A 15642-nucleotide genomic window follows, 5' to 3' on the forward strand; every position below is an offset into this window, starting at 1 on the left:
CACAAAACCCTTAAGAAACGGACAGACTCTTAAGGCTGGGCAGGAGAGTGGGACTGAAGACAAGGGACCAAGTCAAGGAGAAGAAAGGTGATTTAGGGAAATGCAGTGAAACCTCAGTGAGATACCGGCTCACGCCCATTAGGGTGGCTACTATCCAGAATCAAAACAAACAAACAGAAAACAGCCGGTTGTGAGGATGTGGAGAAATGGAAAGCATTATGCACTGGGGTAGGAATATAGCACGGTGCGACTATTCTGGAAAATGGTGTGGTGATTCCTCAAAAGATTGAACACAGAATCACCATGTGATCCAGGAATCCACTCTTGGGCATATTCTGAAAATAACTGAAAGCAGGGTCTCAGATATTTGTACCCCCACATTCGAGGTAGCGTTATCCCTAATAGTGAAAAGAAATCTGAGTTTCCGTGGATGCCTGAATGGATAACCAGAATGTGGTGCACACTGTGCATAAATGGAACACCACACAACCCTGTGTAAGGCAGGCTCTCCTGACACCTGCTAGACCCGGATGAACCCTGAGGATGCTGTGCTAAGTGAAATAAGCTACTCACAAAAACACAAATTCTGGATGATTCCACTTATGTGAGGCCCCTAGAGGAACTTAATCCACAGGGGCAGAAGATTCAGGTTGTTTCATGGGTACAAAGTTTTAGATTTGCAAGAGGAAGAGTTCTGGAGATCGGGTGTACAATCACGTGAATGAACTTCACCATGGAACTGTACACTTAAAAATGGCTCAGATGGCAAATTTTATGTTATGTATATTTGCCACAATTATATTTTATATTTAAAAAAAAAAACAAAAAACCGAAGGAACACAGATATGATATAAATCTGGGAAGCACATGGCCACCATGGGGCTGGCGTGGTCAGTGACCACAGCAGCAGTGTCGTGTGGGACAACCTGGGCGTGTCCCTTATGCACACTCTGGGGGAGGGGCGTCCAGAAGAAGAGAGGTTTAAATGAGGTGGGCCCCCAGCCCCCGCCCAGCAAGCCTATCCCTTCACAGCTCAAGACCTGGTGCAGAATAGAGATGCCCTGTTTTACACTGAGGGATAAACGCAAGGCTTTTTGTCAGTTATTACTTTTCCTTTAGCACTGCATCGTTTGAATGGGTGATACATGCATAGTATCCAAAATTCAAAAGGCACGAAAAAGTATACGGTGTAAGTTTCCTTCTTACTTGGTCCCTGCTGCCAGCTTCCTCTCAGGCAGCTCTTGTCCTCTAGAGGAAGGTGGATTTACACACACGCCTTTCTGTGCTCCAAATGGTCTATGCCCCTTGTCCTGGCTCCCGCTTTACCTCTAAAGCTACAATCCCGGGGGCGGTACACACAGCAGAGGCGATGGCCTCCTCTCCTCCTCCACCTCCCTGTTCCTCCTCCCTCCTCCACCTCCTGCTCCTCCTTCTGCCTCTCTTCCCCTTTAGAGAAATACACTTATTAACTCAAGGAAGGAGCACATAGATTTGGCCTAATTCCTTCCCAATTGCCAGCTTTTAAGTTGCCACTACGTCCCCTCTGCTATGTTGTGACTGTGTCCCCAAAGTTCATATATTGGAAACTTCATCTGCGAATTCCTGTGTTGATGTTATTTGGAAGTGAGACTTTTAGGAGGTGGCAATGGCTGGGTGATCAGGAATTCATGAGGTCGTCAGGGCGGGGCCCCATGATGGCTTAGTGGCTTTGTCAGAGGAGGGGGAGACCTGAGCTGGCAGCTTCCCTGTCTCTCCTCATGTGATGCCACTCACAGCGAGAAGGCCCTCACCAGGTGCCCACCCCTGCACCTTGGCTTCCCAGTCCCCCGAAGTGTGAGCTAAGGAAATCTGTGTTCTTTATAGGTGACCAAGTCTGTGGCATTCAGTTACAGCAGCAGACAGCAGACTGACACACATTCCCTTGTATAATTAAAAATATTTCAAACAAAACTTAGGACATGAGTATAATCGGGTTCCGTAAACCCACAGCTCAGGTACAATGACAGCAGATTCTGTAGACTTATCTTTATCTACTTAGAACTACCTGGTTTCTGTTCTGGGCTGACCTGCTTTTCCACCCTTTGGAACATCAAGGTTATTATGCAGTTGGTGAGAAAGACCGATTCATCGGGAACCAGCTCTGCCACCCCAGAAGCCCAGGAGGAAGGCCAGGGAGGAGCAGGGCAGGGGGAAGCGTCCCAGGAGCAGAGCCTCTGAAGTCAGCGGCAGGTGGGGGCCCAGGAGAGTCTGGTGGGTGCAGACGCGCTCTTGCTGGAATCCGCGTGGGGCGGCCGGGCATTGACGCACCTCATGGCTGAAGCTCTTTGAGTTCACTCCTGACGGGAGACGGCTCCACCGGGTCAGGATGCTCAGAGCTCGGGGACTTCTGGCTGTCCGTTGGTCTGTACGTCCCACCAGGGCACGTCCCCTGGAGCCACTCGGTGTGGGGACCTAGGGCGTCTGTGGCCTCCTTGCACAGGTGCCACTCTTCTGGTGGAGGCGGGCGGGCGGATGCAGGGCACACAGCAGCAGAGTTCTTGAAGGCAGATGGTGATCCTCCTGGTGACCCCCCTCCAGCCCCTGCGGTTGTCAGCGGATCGGCCTGAGGAGGGACCCTGGGAGGAGGAGCTGGGGCCTTCTGCCACCCCTGCTGAGGATCATGCAGGGGCTGGGTCAGGGGTGCTCGGGCCTGCGGGGCACAGGGTCTCGCCCAGGGCTGGGCTGGGAGGGGCTGTGTCCACGTGGCGGAAGCGCCGGAGGGACGGCGGGCACCTGGCCTCCGCAGGCTGTGCTGCTCACAGGGCACGGGAAGGGCAGGCTCGCTGGCACACTTGCTGGGGGGAGGGGGGACGCTGGGGGCATCCGGGAGGCTCACAGGCCTCGCCTGGAGCACGCAGCCCGCCCTCTGGGGTCCTTGGTGCTGGAGGACGTGGTAGGTCACCATGGCCTCATCTAATTTCCGCTTGTCCAGGGACGCCCAGGCATCACAGGGGTCGAAACCCACGTGAACATGATGGTCATGACGGCGGGTCGGGCGTTTGGGGCGCGACTCGCTGCCAGGACCGGGTGGAGGCTGCTGGCCCTGGCTCAGCCCCAGTGGCCCATCACCTGCTCGAGGGTGGGCTTCTGTGGGGTCCAGCGTCAGCATCTGCTGGGTGAGGCTGCGGGCGTCGCGGAGAGTGGCGCGGGGAGCTGCAGGTGGCCCACGCTGTCAGCTTCAGTGGGCGCTGGCCTGGATTGGCGTCTCCCCGTGAGCAGGACAGAGCGCACGACGCCCAGACTCCAGACGTGCGGGGGGGCCCCTTGAATTCTTGCCGCTGCACGATCTCGGGGGCACAGTACAGGAGCGAGCCCCAGGAGGTGTGGAGCTTCTGCCGGGGCCTGAGGGTGACGCTCAGAACAAAGTCCCTGAGTCTGAGGCTGCGGCCCCAGCGGCCAGCTCCAGGTTGTTGCGCTTCAGGTCCAGGTGCGCGATGCCCCTGCCGTGGCTGTGGTGCAGGGCACACGATCTGCTCCAACGCCTGCGCCTTCTCCTCCCTCAGGCCAGGGCCCACAGGATGCGACTCCCCAGGTCGCCCCCCTCTGCGTGCTCCACGACCATGTAGATGTCACGGTTCTCCATGACCTGGAAGAGCTGAATCACCTTTGGGTGTTCCAGGGCCACCAACCTGTGTGGCTCGCACCAGACAGGCTCGGAGCCCCTGTTTTGGGCACGACTTTCACCACCACCTCTGCCCCGGTGAGGAGATGGCGGGCCAGGACCCCCTGGCTGAAGCCCCACTGCCCAAGCCCCTCACCACCTGGTAGTGGTTGGTGAGGGCCGGCTGGTAGCAGGAGCTGGGCCCCTGGGGCTCCACACCATGCGCACTCCTCTGACTGCAAAGCATCCTAAAGTCGGAACACCAAGGAAGGACGCTCGCTAAAATTAAATAACAAACCCAAACAAAACACCAAAACCAAGAAACAAAAGACAAAAGACAAAGCAAACAAACAAACCAAAGCCCAAATCAAAAAACCAACAGCAAAACACCCCATACGCCAACCACCAGCCACCAGCCACCAACCACCAGCCACCAGCCACCAACCACCAACCACCAGCCACCAGCCACCAACCACCAACCACCAGCCACCAGCCACCAGCCACCAACCACCAACCACAAATGCTCTAACTATCTGGGAGTCCGACAGGTCACACCAAGAACTTCCTGTACTTATGGAAGAAAAGCCCAACTGTAGCCACGGTTGGAAAGCACATCACTGTGGCTCCTTATAAGGTCAGAGCATGAGATGACCCAACCACGCCTGGGCACAACCCCCAATGGTCACCTCACTTTGGGTCTCCAGGACCTTTGTGACTTTCATAATAAGAATAAGAAAGGACCCTGGAAACTTTTTTGTCTGGCTTTTAAAAATTTTGTTCTAATTATTTTTACATGATAGTAAAATGCTTTTTGACACATCGTACACAAATGGAGCACAACTTCTTGTCGGGGTACCCGGGACTCCCAGCCTTGGGCACAGTCAAGATGGCGCCTGGCGCTGAGCCAAAAGCGGTTGGCTATACAGTATTAGCTAGTTAACAATGTGATTAGTGCATGCCTCTCTCGTGTGCCTATTCTATACCTACAGCTGTTCGCCGTTTACCTCGTGTACTCTCCCTTGATTGGTTGAAGTGTATATAAGCTTGGTAACTTCCTGGGAGGGGGAGTAGAAGCGAGGAAGAAGAGTGCGAGCAGGCGTGAGCCGAGTGGGAGAAGCGGAGCGGCCGAAGTAGGCGTGAGCCGAGCAGGAGAAGCGGAGCGACTGGAGCAGGCGAGAGTTAAGCAGAGGGAAAGAGAGCGAGAGAAAGAAAAGAGAGAAGGGGATAGAAAAGAGGGAAAGAAAGGAAGACTGTGCACAATAAACTTCCAAAGCTTCAGACGTTTGTCGTGTCTCTCTCTGCGGGCAGAGGGAACGCGATAACTTCTCAATCCTCTGGCTGAACATGGTGCAGAGTCACACTGTAGTGCTAGACGGCAAGATCAGAAATCATGTTTGTCTCATTCTACCATCGTTCCCACTACTACATCCCTCTCCTCCCCTCACTCCCCTCTGCCCATTCCAAAGGTCCTTTATTCTTCCCTAGCCCCCACCCCCATTATGGATCAGTCTCTGCTTATCAGAGAAAACATTGACCTTTGATTTTTTGGGTTTGGCTTATTTTGTTTAGCATGAAATTCTCCAGTTTTATCAATAAACCTGCAAATGCCTTAATTTTATTTTTCTTTAAGGTTGAATTATATTCCATTGTGTATATATACCACATTTTCTTTATCCATTCATCTGTTGAAGGGCACCTAGTTTAGTTCCATAGTTTAACTATTGTGAATTGAACTGCTGTAAACATTGATGTATCTGTGTCACTGTACTATGCTTATCTTAAGTCCTTTGGGTACAAATCGAGGAGTGGGGTAGCTGGGCCCAATGGCGATTCCATTCCTAGTTTTCCGAGGAATCTGCATACTGCTTTCCATAATGGTTTCATCAATTTACTGCCCCACCGGCAATGTATGAGTGTACTTTTTTCCCCACATCCTCGCCAACATTTATTGTTGTTTGTGTTCTAGATAACTGCTATTCTGACTGGAGTGAGATGAATCTTAGAGTAATTTTGATGTGTATTTCTCTAATCACTAGAGATGATGAATATTTCTTTATATGTTTGTTGATCGAGTGTATTTCTTCTTCTGTGAAGTGTCTGTTCAGTTCTTTAGCCCACTTATTGATTGGGTTATTTGTATTTTTGGTGTTAAATTTTTCTAATTCTTTATATATCCTGGATATTAATGCTCTATCTGAGGTGCATGTGGTAAACATTTTCTCCCACTCTGTAGGCTCTGTCTTCACATGATTGATTTTTTGCTGTGAAGAAACTTTTTAGTTTGATTCCATCCCATTTACTGATTCTTGATTTCACTTCTTGTGCTTTAGGAGTCTTGTTAATGAAGTCAGGTCATAAGCTGACATAGTGAATATTTGGATCTACTTTATTTTCTACTAGGAGCAGGGTTTCTGTTCTAGTGTAAAAGTCTTTGATCCACTTTGAGTTTAGTGCAGGGTGAGAGATAGGGGTTTAATTTCATTTTGTTACATGTGACTTGCCATTTTACCCAGCACCATTTTTTGAAGAGGCTATCTTTTCTCCAGTGAATGTTTTTGGCACCTTTATCTAGTATGCGATAACTATATTTATGTGGGTTGTGTCTGTGTCTTCTATTCTGTAACGTTGGTCAACATGTCTGTTTTGGTGCCAATACCATGCCATTTTATTACTATAGCTCTGTAGTATAGTTTAATGTCTGGTATTGTGATGCTTCCTGCTTCACTCTTCTTGCTAAGGATTGCTTTGGCTCTTCTGCGGCTCTTATTTTTCCAAATGAATTTCATGATTGCTTTTTCTAGTTCTATGAAGAATGTCATTGGGATTTTAATAGGTATTACTTTAAATCTATTTAACACTTTTGGTAGTTGGCCATTTTGACAATATTAGCTCCACCTGTTTAAGTGCATAGGTGATCTTTCCATCTCCTAAGGTCTTCCTCAATTTCTTTTTTTAGTGTTTTGTAGTTTTCATTGTAGAGGTCTTTGATCTCTTTTGTTAGATTGATTCCCAAGTATTTTATTTTGGGAGGTGGCTATTTTGAATGGGGTAGTTTTCCTAATTTCTCTTGCAGTGGGTTCATCACAGATGTACAGAAATGCATTTGATTTATGGGTATCGATTTTATATCCTGCTACTTTGCTGAATTCTTTTATTAGTTCTAGAAATTTGATGGAAATTTTTGAATCTTCTAAAGATAGAATCATGTCATCAGCAAATAGTGGTCATTTGACGTCTTCTTTTCCTATTTGTATCCCTTTAATTTTGTTCATCTAATTGCTCTGGATAGTTTCAAGGATGACATTGAATAGACCTGGTAAAAGAGGACATCCCTATCTTCTTCCTGCTTTTAGAGGGAATGCTTTCAATCTTTCTCCATTTAGAGTGATGGTTTGGGCTTAGCATAGATAACTTTTACAATGTTGAGTTATATTCCCACTATCCTTAGTTTTTCCAGTTTTGAACATGAAGAGGTCAATTTAAGTCTACTTATGTGATGAATTACATTTATTGATTTCCATATATTGAACCAATTTTGCATCCCTGGAATGAACCCCATTTGATTGTGGTGCACTTTAAAATATGTTTTTGTATGTGATTTGCCAGAGTTTTCTTTAGAACTTTTGTGCCTATATTCGTTGAGGGTATTGGTCTGAAATTTTCTTTCCTTCATGTGTCTTTGTCTGCTTTTGGTACCAGGATGATTCTAGCCTCATAGAATGGGTTTGGAAGGGTTCCCTCCTTTTCAATTTCAAGGAATAATTTGGAGTATTGGTGTTAGTTCTTCCTTGAAGGACTTGTAGAAATCAGCTGAGAATCTGTCTGATCCTGGGCTTTTCTTGGTTGGTAGATTTTTGATGGTGTCTTCTATCTCATTGCTTGAAACTGATTTGTTAAATTGTATATGTCCTCCTGATTCAGTTTGGGTAGATCACATGTCTCTAGAAATTTGTCAATGTCTTTGAGATTTTCTATTTCATTGGAGTATAAGTTTTCAAAATAGTTTCTAATTATCTTCTGTCAGGATATTTCCTTTTTCTTCATGAATTTTAGTAATTTGAGTTTTCTCTCTCTCTTGTTAGCATGGCTAAGGGTTTATCTATTTTATTTATTTTTTCAAGGAACCAACTTTTTGTCAATCTTTTGAATTGTTTCTTTTGTTTCAATTTCATTTATTTCAGATCTGATTTTAATTATTTCCTGTCTTCTACTGCTTTTGGTGTTGATTTGTTCTTCTTTTTCTAGAACGTTGAGATGTAATGTTAGGTCATTTATTTGTTGGCTTTTTATTCTTTTAATGTATGAGCTCACACAGTGAACTTTCTTCTTAGTCCTGCCTTCATAGTGTCCTAGAGATTTTGATTTTTTGTATCACTGTATTCATTTACCTCTAAGTAATTTTTTATTTTCTCCCTGAGTTCTACTGCTATCCATTTGTCATTCAGTAGCATCTTATTTAGTCTTCAGGTGTTGAAGTAGCTTCTATTTTTTATTTTATTGTTGATGTCTAGTTCATTCCATTATGATCTGATAGAACTCTGGGTATTATTTCTATTTTTTGTATTTGATAAGAGTTGCTTTGTGGCATAACATGTGGTCTATTTTAGAGAAGGATTCCTGTGCTTCTGAGAAGAAAGGGTATTTGCTCATTGATGGATGAAATAGTCTATATATGTCTGGTAAGTCTAAATTACTGATTGTATCATTTAGTTTTTTGTTTAGTTTTGTTTGGAAGATCTGTTCAGTGTTGAGAGAGGTGTGTTAAAGTCATCCAGTATTACTGTGTATTTGATTCTCGAAATTGAGAAGGGTTTGTTTGATGTATGTAGATACTCCGTTGTTTGGGGCATAAATTTTTCCAGTTGCTATGTCTTGTTGATGGATGATTCCCTTAAGCAGTATGAAATGTCTTTCTGTCTCTTCTGACTAACTGTGGCTTGAAGTCCACTTTATCTGATAGGAGGATGGAAACCCCTGCTTGTTTACACAGTCTATGTAAGTGATCTATTTTTTTCCCAATCTTTCTCCTTCAGTCTGTGGATGTCTTTTCCTGGGTGAATCTCTTGAAGACAGCATATTGTTGGGTCTTTTTTTTAAAGCCAGTCTATGTCTTTTGGTTGATGAGTTTAGGCCATTAACATTCAGGGTTATTATTGAGATATGATTGTATTCTTGTTCATTTTGGTTTATTTTTGGCTTTTAACTTGACTTAGTTTCTTCTTTGATGGACTTTTCCTTTAGTGTAGTTCCTATCTTTGCTGGTTTTTATTGTGTCTTTTTTTTTTTTTTTTCTTTTTCATTTTCACCTCATGGAATATTCTGCTTAGAATGTTTTGTCGTGCCAGCTTTCTAGTTGTGAATTCTTTTAACTCGTTTATCATGGACAGTTTTTTTTTTTTTTTTTCCATCTTCAAATCCGAAGCTTAGTTTTGCTAGATATAAATTCTTGATTGTCATCTTTTTTCTTTCAGAACTTGATATATGTTATTCAAGTTATTCCAGGGTCTCCTGGCATTGAGGATCTGGGCTGAGAAATTAGCTGAGATTTAAATTGGTTTCCCTCTATATGTAATTTGATTTTTTCTCTTTAAAATTCTATCCTTATTCTGTATGTTAGTCATTCTCATTACAATGTGGGTGTGGGTCTGCTATAATTTTGTACATTTGGGGTCCTGTAAAAGCCTCTTGTAGTTGATTTTCCATTTTATTCTTTAGATCTGGGAAATTATCTGATATTATGTCATTGAAAAGATGGTGCATTCCTTTGGTTTGTACTCCATGCCTTTGTCTATGCTGATAAATCTTAAATTTGGCCTTTTCATGTTATCCCATAATTCCTGGAAATTCTGTTCATGGTTTCTTAACATCTTCTCTATACAGTTGACTTTATTTTCAAGAGTATATATTTTGTCTTCCTTGCCTGAGGTTATATCTTCTAAGTGGTCTAGTCTATTGGTGATACTTTCCATTTTATTTGGTTTATTGTTTCCTTCATTTTGAGAATTTCTGCTTGATTCCTTTTTATAATCTCTGCCTCTTTCTTGAAGTGATCTTTCACTTCCTGTATTTTCTCTCTGATACCATCCTTTATTTTGAAGATCAGTTGAATTATGTACCTCCTAAATTCATTCTCTGACATTTCTTCTACTGTGTTGTCTATGGATTCTATTGTTGGAAAATCCTGGTTTGTCTGAGGTGCTTTGTTTCCTTGTTTTTTCATGTTGTGTGTCTTCCCACCTGATGGTATGGATCTGAGGCAGTACAGTCTCTACCCTGTAGCCTGTAGTCTTGTAGTGTCCCTGAAGGCTTCCTGTATCTCACCCTGACAATGGACTTCCAGGCAGCAGGGGCAGGACTCATGGTGTTCCCTGCTATGGCCTCCCTCGCCTCTTGGTCTGTTGGACACTTCGCTCTTCTCTGAGCTGCTCGCTTGGGATTAGCCCAGTTGACAGTGCTCTCTGGGGAGAATGGTGGGCAGTCTGCAGGCATATGGTGGGCAATTGGCAGGGAAATGTTGGGTGGTGTGTGTTGGACAGGCAAAATGTAGGCAAATGGGTAAATGACTGGCAATAGGTTGTGATCAGTGAGCATTCTTCTGGCAAATGGTGAGCAATCTGCTGGCAAATGCAGGCAACTGCAGGAGGTGAATGGGAGGTGAACAGCAGGGGATCAGTGGGCAGCGATGGCTATCTCACAGAGAAACAGTATTTCCTCTGCTTGAATCCCGAGTCACAGAGTGACAAGGAATGCAGCCTTCCTCTAGTCAGCCATCTTGGATCCCCTGGCTCATCTGCTTTACGGCAAAGCCCAGACATCAGGTCGTGCTGCCCTTACATGTCAACATTATTTTCACAAAACAACAGTCATGATCGCAGCTAATGAAGCTGATGATTCTCTGATATTGTCTTATATTCAATTCATAAGCACATTTCCCCAATTGTCTCCAAAGTGCTTTTTTTCACAGTTGGTTTGCATTACATTTGGTTGCTAAGTCTTTTATTCTCTTTTAACCTTGAAGACCCTATTCTTTTCACAGTGCTGACTCGTATAAACTTGAGGTCATCCTGTGACTTACCTATGCTCTGAATTTGTCAGTTCACCTCTTCGTGGCATCACATGTCATTTTCCTGTGCCCAATCCCTCCAGATTCCCTATAAACGGAAGTCAGCTGCAGGAGCATGATCGGCATTTGAGGCAGGAACACTTCCGGCGAGCCTGTGCTGCTTATTGCGTGACATCAAGAGAAGCACACGTCCTGCTTTCGTTGACATTAAGACTGATTGCCGGTTGAAGAGCGACAGCCCGACCCCTGCCTGGTCAATCTGCTCCTCAGCCTCTCGCCCTACGTGTTCTTCACTGATGACCACTGTCTGAATCCACTGTTTCTTGCAGTTGCAAAATAGTAATGTTCTCATTCTCCCATTCCTTCCACATCCTCAGGCAGAGGAATCTCACCTGCTTTTAAGTAGCCAGAGAGCTCACCTTATCCACAGGTCTGTGCTCTGAATGACTCAAAACAACCTCCCAAGCTCTACTTCAACACTAAAAGACCTGATTACCATTGAGGAAATTTCCCCAAACTGCCTTTGTCTCTAAAAGCAAGTCTGAGGGGAAAATTCTGAAAGTGACTGCATTGGGGGTGACCTTTGCCCACGTGTGTCCCTGACGAACCAAGGTGCCTGATCATTTGGACATAAGTCTTCCAAAATTTCTGTTGAAAACAATTGGTTGGATTATTTTACTAACACACACAGGATCAAGCATCAAGTCTGAATTTAGTGCAGCAGCTTTCATTCTGTAGCTAGCATTCCTGGTCACTGCCCCCGGTGTATGCCCCTTGGGAAAACCAGGACAGCATGGTAACATGAGGTCCTGCTGAAACTTCTAGAGTGGGCAACCCCAGGCTCCTAAAACAGCCTCCTCCCTTCAGAAAAGAAGCTCAGAACCTGGCTGTGAGGGAACCAGCTTTAGCAACACCCTCACTCCCACACCCCTTGTCCGACATCTGTAGAGCAAGGTCCCGCTCGGCCTCCTCCACCTGCAGAGTCACCATGAAAGTAATTGCTCAGGGGTCATGTGTGGTGGAAAGGAAACGGTACCCACAGTGTTCCCTGCTGTGGCCTCCCTCACCTCTTGGTCTGTTGGACACTTTGCTCTTCTCAGAGCTGCTCGCTTGGGATTAGCCCAGTTGACAGGAGGTGCCATTTTATCTTTCTTTAGGTTAAAAAAAAAAATCAATCTCAGAAACAAATCAATCCCAAATCCAACAAAATCAGAGGTTGTGAGGATTGGAAGGGATGTGTACAAACATCGAGGCTGTGAGACTGGGGATTTTTGAGTTAAAAGGAACTTTAGAGACTTGTAGGTGATTCTGCATTTACAAATGTGGAGGCTGAGGCTCAGTGAAGGAGTGACTCACCCACCACAAAGTCGAGTCTTAAAGCCAGACTTGGTGTCTCCCCTGCAGACTGAGAGCTGCACATCCTCACACATCAGGCACCAGGAGGGCCAGGGAGCCATGTGACTTGTCCTAGGTAGGAGAGTTGGGCCCGAGGGCCTACCACATGCCAGACACCATGCTAGGCATGTGATTACCCCACAGTGCTTCCGGGTCAACCAAATGTGTCCTTATGCTATTCATATGCCATGCAGCCATTTCCCACAGAGAAGCTCATTTGATGTTGGAAATACTCAGCATTTTTTGCACTGCAGCTAATTTATCTCCTAATGTGTGAAATTCCCCTCACTATGCTTTTTAAGGAAAAATTTGGCTCCATCAGAATATTCTCCAGATGAAACAACAATTCCAGGTTCCTCCAAGGCATCTCATTCCCTTCCAGTGTAAAACAAGAAGAGTATGGACCCGGGAGTCTGGAGGCCAAGTTCTGGTCCTGGCCCTGCACCCCAGTGAGCACCTTTGGCCAAGTCCCTCCACCTTCCCCAGCCTCAGAGACCTCCTGGGCAGAGTGAGGGGGTTGGATTAGGTGAGTGATTGCTGAATGTGCTTGCACCCAAAGCCTCTGTCTAGAAAGATCCTGTGAACACCAGCACTTTAGATTAATTGTCTCTCTTCTTAATCACACATCCATAACTATAATAACTTTCAGTCAGAATAGCAAGCCAAGGGGAGATAGGGCTCCAGCCCCAACAGAGAGCCTTAACATTCAGCCCACTTGGTTTTAACATAGATAAATGAATGAACTCTCTCAAGCTATCGGAATGCTAAGAACAGCTTCTGCCTTCCATCACTACCTTGAGGGAGCACTGTCCCTAACCTGCCCCAAGAAGTCTTGGAATCTACTGGGGTAAAAGATCTCTACTGTCACAAAAAAAAAAAAAAAAAAAAAAAAAAAAATCTCTATAGTCCCTCTGGTTCTAAAATTCTTAAGAGGGTGTGTAATGGTGTAATGGTTAATTTGAATTGTCGTCTTGATTGAATTAAGAGATGCGGAAATTAAGAGGCTTCTGGGTGTATCTCTGAGGTTGTGTCTAGGAATGATTGGCATTGGGATAGTGACCTGGAATGCAGACCCTCCCTAAGTGTGAGCAGCACTGTTCAATAGGCTGGAGGCTTGGATGAAATGAAAGGTGGAAGAACAAGGAAGCAGCAACAGATGCAAGCTCGATTCTTCTCCAACCAGTTCTTGATTGCTGCTGGAATTGCCTGAGGATATCAGACTCTCACTCCTTCACTCTTCCAAAGCAGACTCTGCCAGTGATTCTCCAGGGAGTTTCCAGAAGCCTTGGTCTCAGACTGGGGTAGCACTGTTGATTTCTCTTGTTCTCAGGCCTCAGTATCTTGGCCTGCGCAGCTACTGGTTCCTCCAGCTCTCCAGCCTGCAGCGGCCATTGTGGACCTTCCAGCTTCTGGTCATGTGAGCCAACCTAATAAATCCCTTTTTTATAATCATACTTCCTGTTGATTCTGTGCTCTATAGAACCCTAATACAGGGTGAATTCCATAAGCTTCCTCAGAGATAAATAGTTGAGGTTTCATCTACCTATCAAACCTGAAGCCTGTTCTTAAGAATGTGATTTGCATCTTTCAGATGGGAATCTAGCTTGTCGAGGTTCCTTTAGGCTGAAGCAGATCCCAAAACAAGGATTTAGTATGTGACATTTACTTGGAAGGTGATTAAGAAGAGACAGTGGAATGAGATCCAATTCAGGAATGTTGGTGCATAGCCTGCAGCTGTGACAGCAAGGGCAGGGAAGCTGGGGTGCTTCTCCACCTCCCGCCCCAACCAGCTGAAGGCTGCCCCTTGGGCTGACTCCCCTGTATTTCAGACCTGCCCTAGGAGTGCAGAGACCCAGGATGCTTTGCTTGTGGGGAACTGTCCACAGATGACCTTCAAGATAGGTGAAGGGGAGGTGACATCAAAACATATTCCAGAGAGACTAAACAGAGCACATGTCACCATACAAAGTCACAATGACTATCCATCCATTCATTTAGCAAGTGTTGGTTGCTAGGTGCTCTTCTAGGTGCTTGGATACATGAGTAAACGGAAGAGAAGGAGGTCCTTGAACTTGTCAAGTGTACATTCTAACAGGAGGAGAAACATAACATACACAATACACAAGTGCATTGCACAGTGTTACAGGATGATATTAACAATCAATATGCAAACTATACAGAGTCAGAAGAAGGGAAGGGAAGGAGAAGTGGCTGGTTCAGGGTCAAGGGCATTGCATTTAAATGTGGTGACTGAGAAAAGATTTGAAGAAGACAGTGAAATGAGCTATGAGAAAATCCAGCTGGAGAGAATTCCAGGTAGAACAAACTCCTTCAGGTGAAGCAGGAGGCTGCCTGATGTTCTCCTATAACGGTCAGAAAGCCATTGTGTCTGGAGCAGAGAGCACAGGCCAGGATCGCAGAAGATGTCCAAAACCTTTGGTTTTATTGCAAGAGTAACGGGAGACATTGAGGCTTCAGAAGAAAAGGGACATGATTTACCTTGTGCCCCAAGATAACCACTCTGACTACTGTGTGCAGAGAGACTGAGTGGGCTCTACCGGGTATCCATGCTGCATGACAGATATCTTCAATTTAACAGCTTGAAGTAACACAAGTGTTTAGCCAATTCACTCACAGCTGTTGAAGTACCCTTCCTGCCACCCTGTCCCTCTTCGGCCCTCTGCCCACCCAAAATCCCTGACATCCCTTCTCGTCCCTTCTCTAGACACTGCAGTTATTTCCACACCTCTTTTATATTTGTCCTCCACAAATGGCTTCCCTTGATCTACCAGCTTGAGAGGATCACTTCCCTCTGGCTTTTTAAAGGTTTGCTGGCTCATTTCCCAGAAGATGGCATGACCACCTTGGGTTGTGACTTTATTACCAGCTGACACTTACTGTGCACCTGCTGATCGGTTTGCTAGGGCCGCTGTGACAAAGGACCACAACAGCAGATATTTATTTAAACAACAGAAACGTATTCTCTTCCGATTCTGGAGGCCAGAAGTTCAGGGTCAAGGAGTTGGCAGGGCTGTTTCTCCTGAGACTCTTCCTTGAGTAGATGGCTGCCCCCGCCTGGGTGTTCATGAAGTCATTCCTCTGTGTGTCTGTGCCCTGAGCTCCTCTTCCTGTAAGAGTACCAGTCCTCTTGGGCTAGAACCTTGCTTCATTTTAATTAACTCCTTAAAGACCCTACCCGTATACAGTCACGTTCTGAAGTTCTGCGGTTGCAGCCTCACCACGCATGTTCTAAAGGCATGGAACACCGACTGTGTCTCGCTGTCGTGTTGGGCATTCTGGACACTAGAGAAGCCCTGCTCTCGTCAGTCTTCCTGTTCCTTTACTGGAAACACATCCAGGAGGCCAGGGTCCTGGGGACTTGCTGCCCCGAGACTTCTGACACTCACTCACTGCAATTAACTCACATTGTCATGGAAAACCACTGTGCTGGCAAGAGCTGGTGCAGAATTAATGGAGACCCAGAAATGACCGAGGAGGTACATGTTCAGCTGGAGAACAAACAGGAACGAACCTTTGGGGATTC

This window comes from Sciurus carolinensis, chromosome 10, assembly GCF_902686445.1.
Source record: "Sciurus carolinensis chromosome 10, mSciCar1.2, whole genome shotgun sequence".
NCBI classification, from domain to species: Eukaryota; Metazoa; Chordata; class Mammalia; order Rodentia; family Sciuridae; genus Sciurus; species Sciurus carolinensis.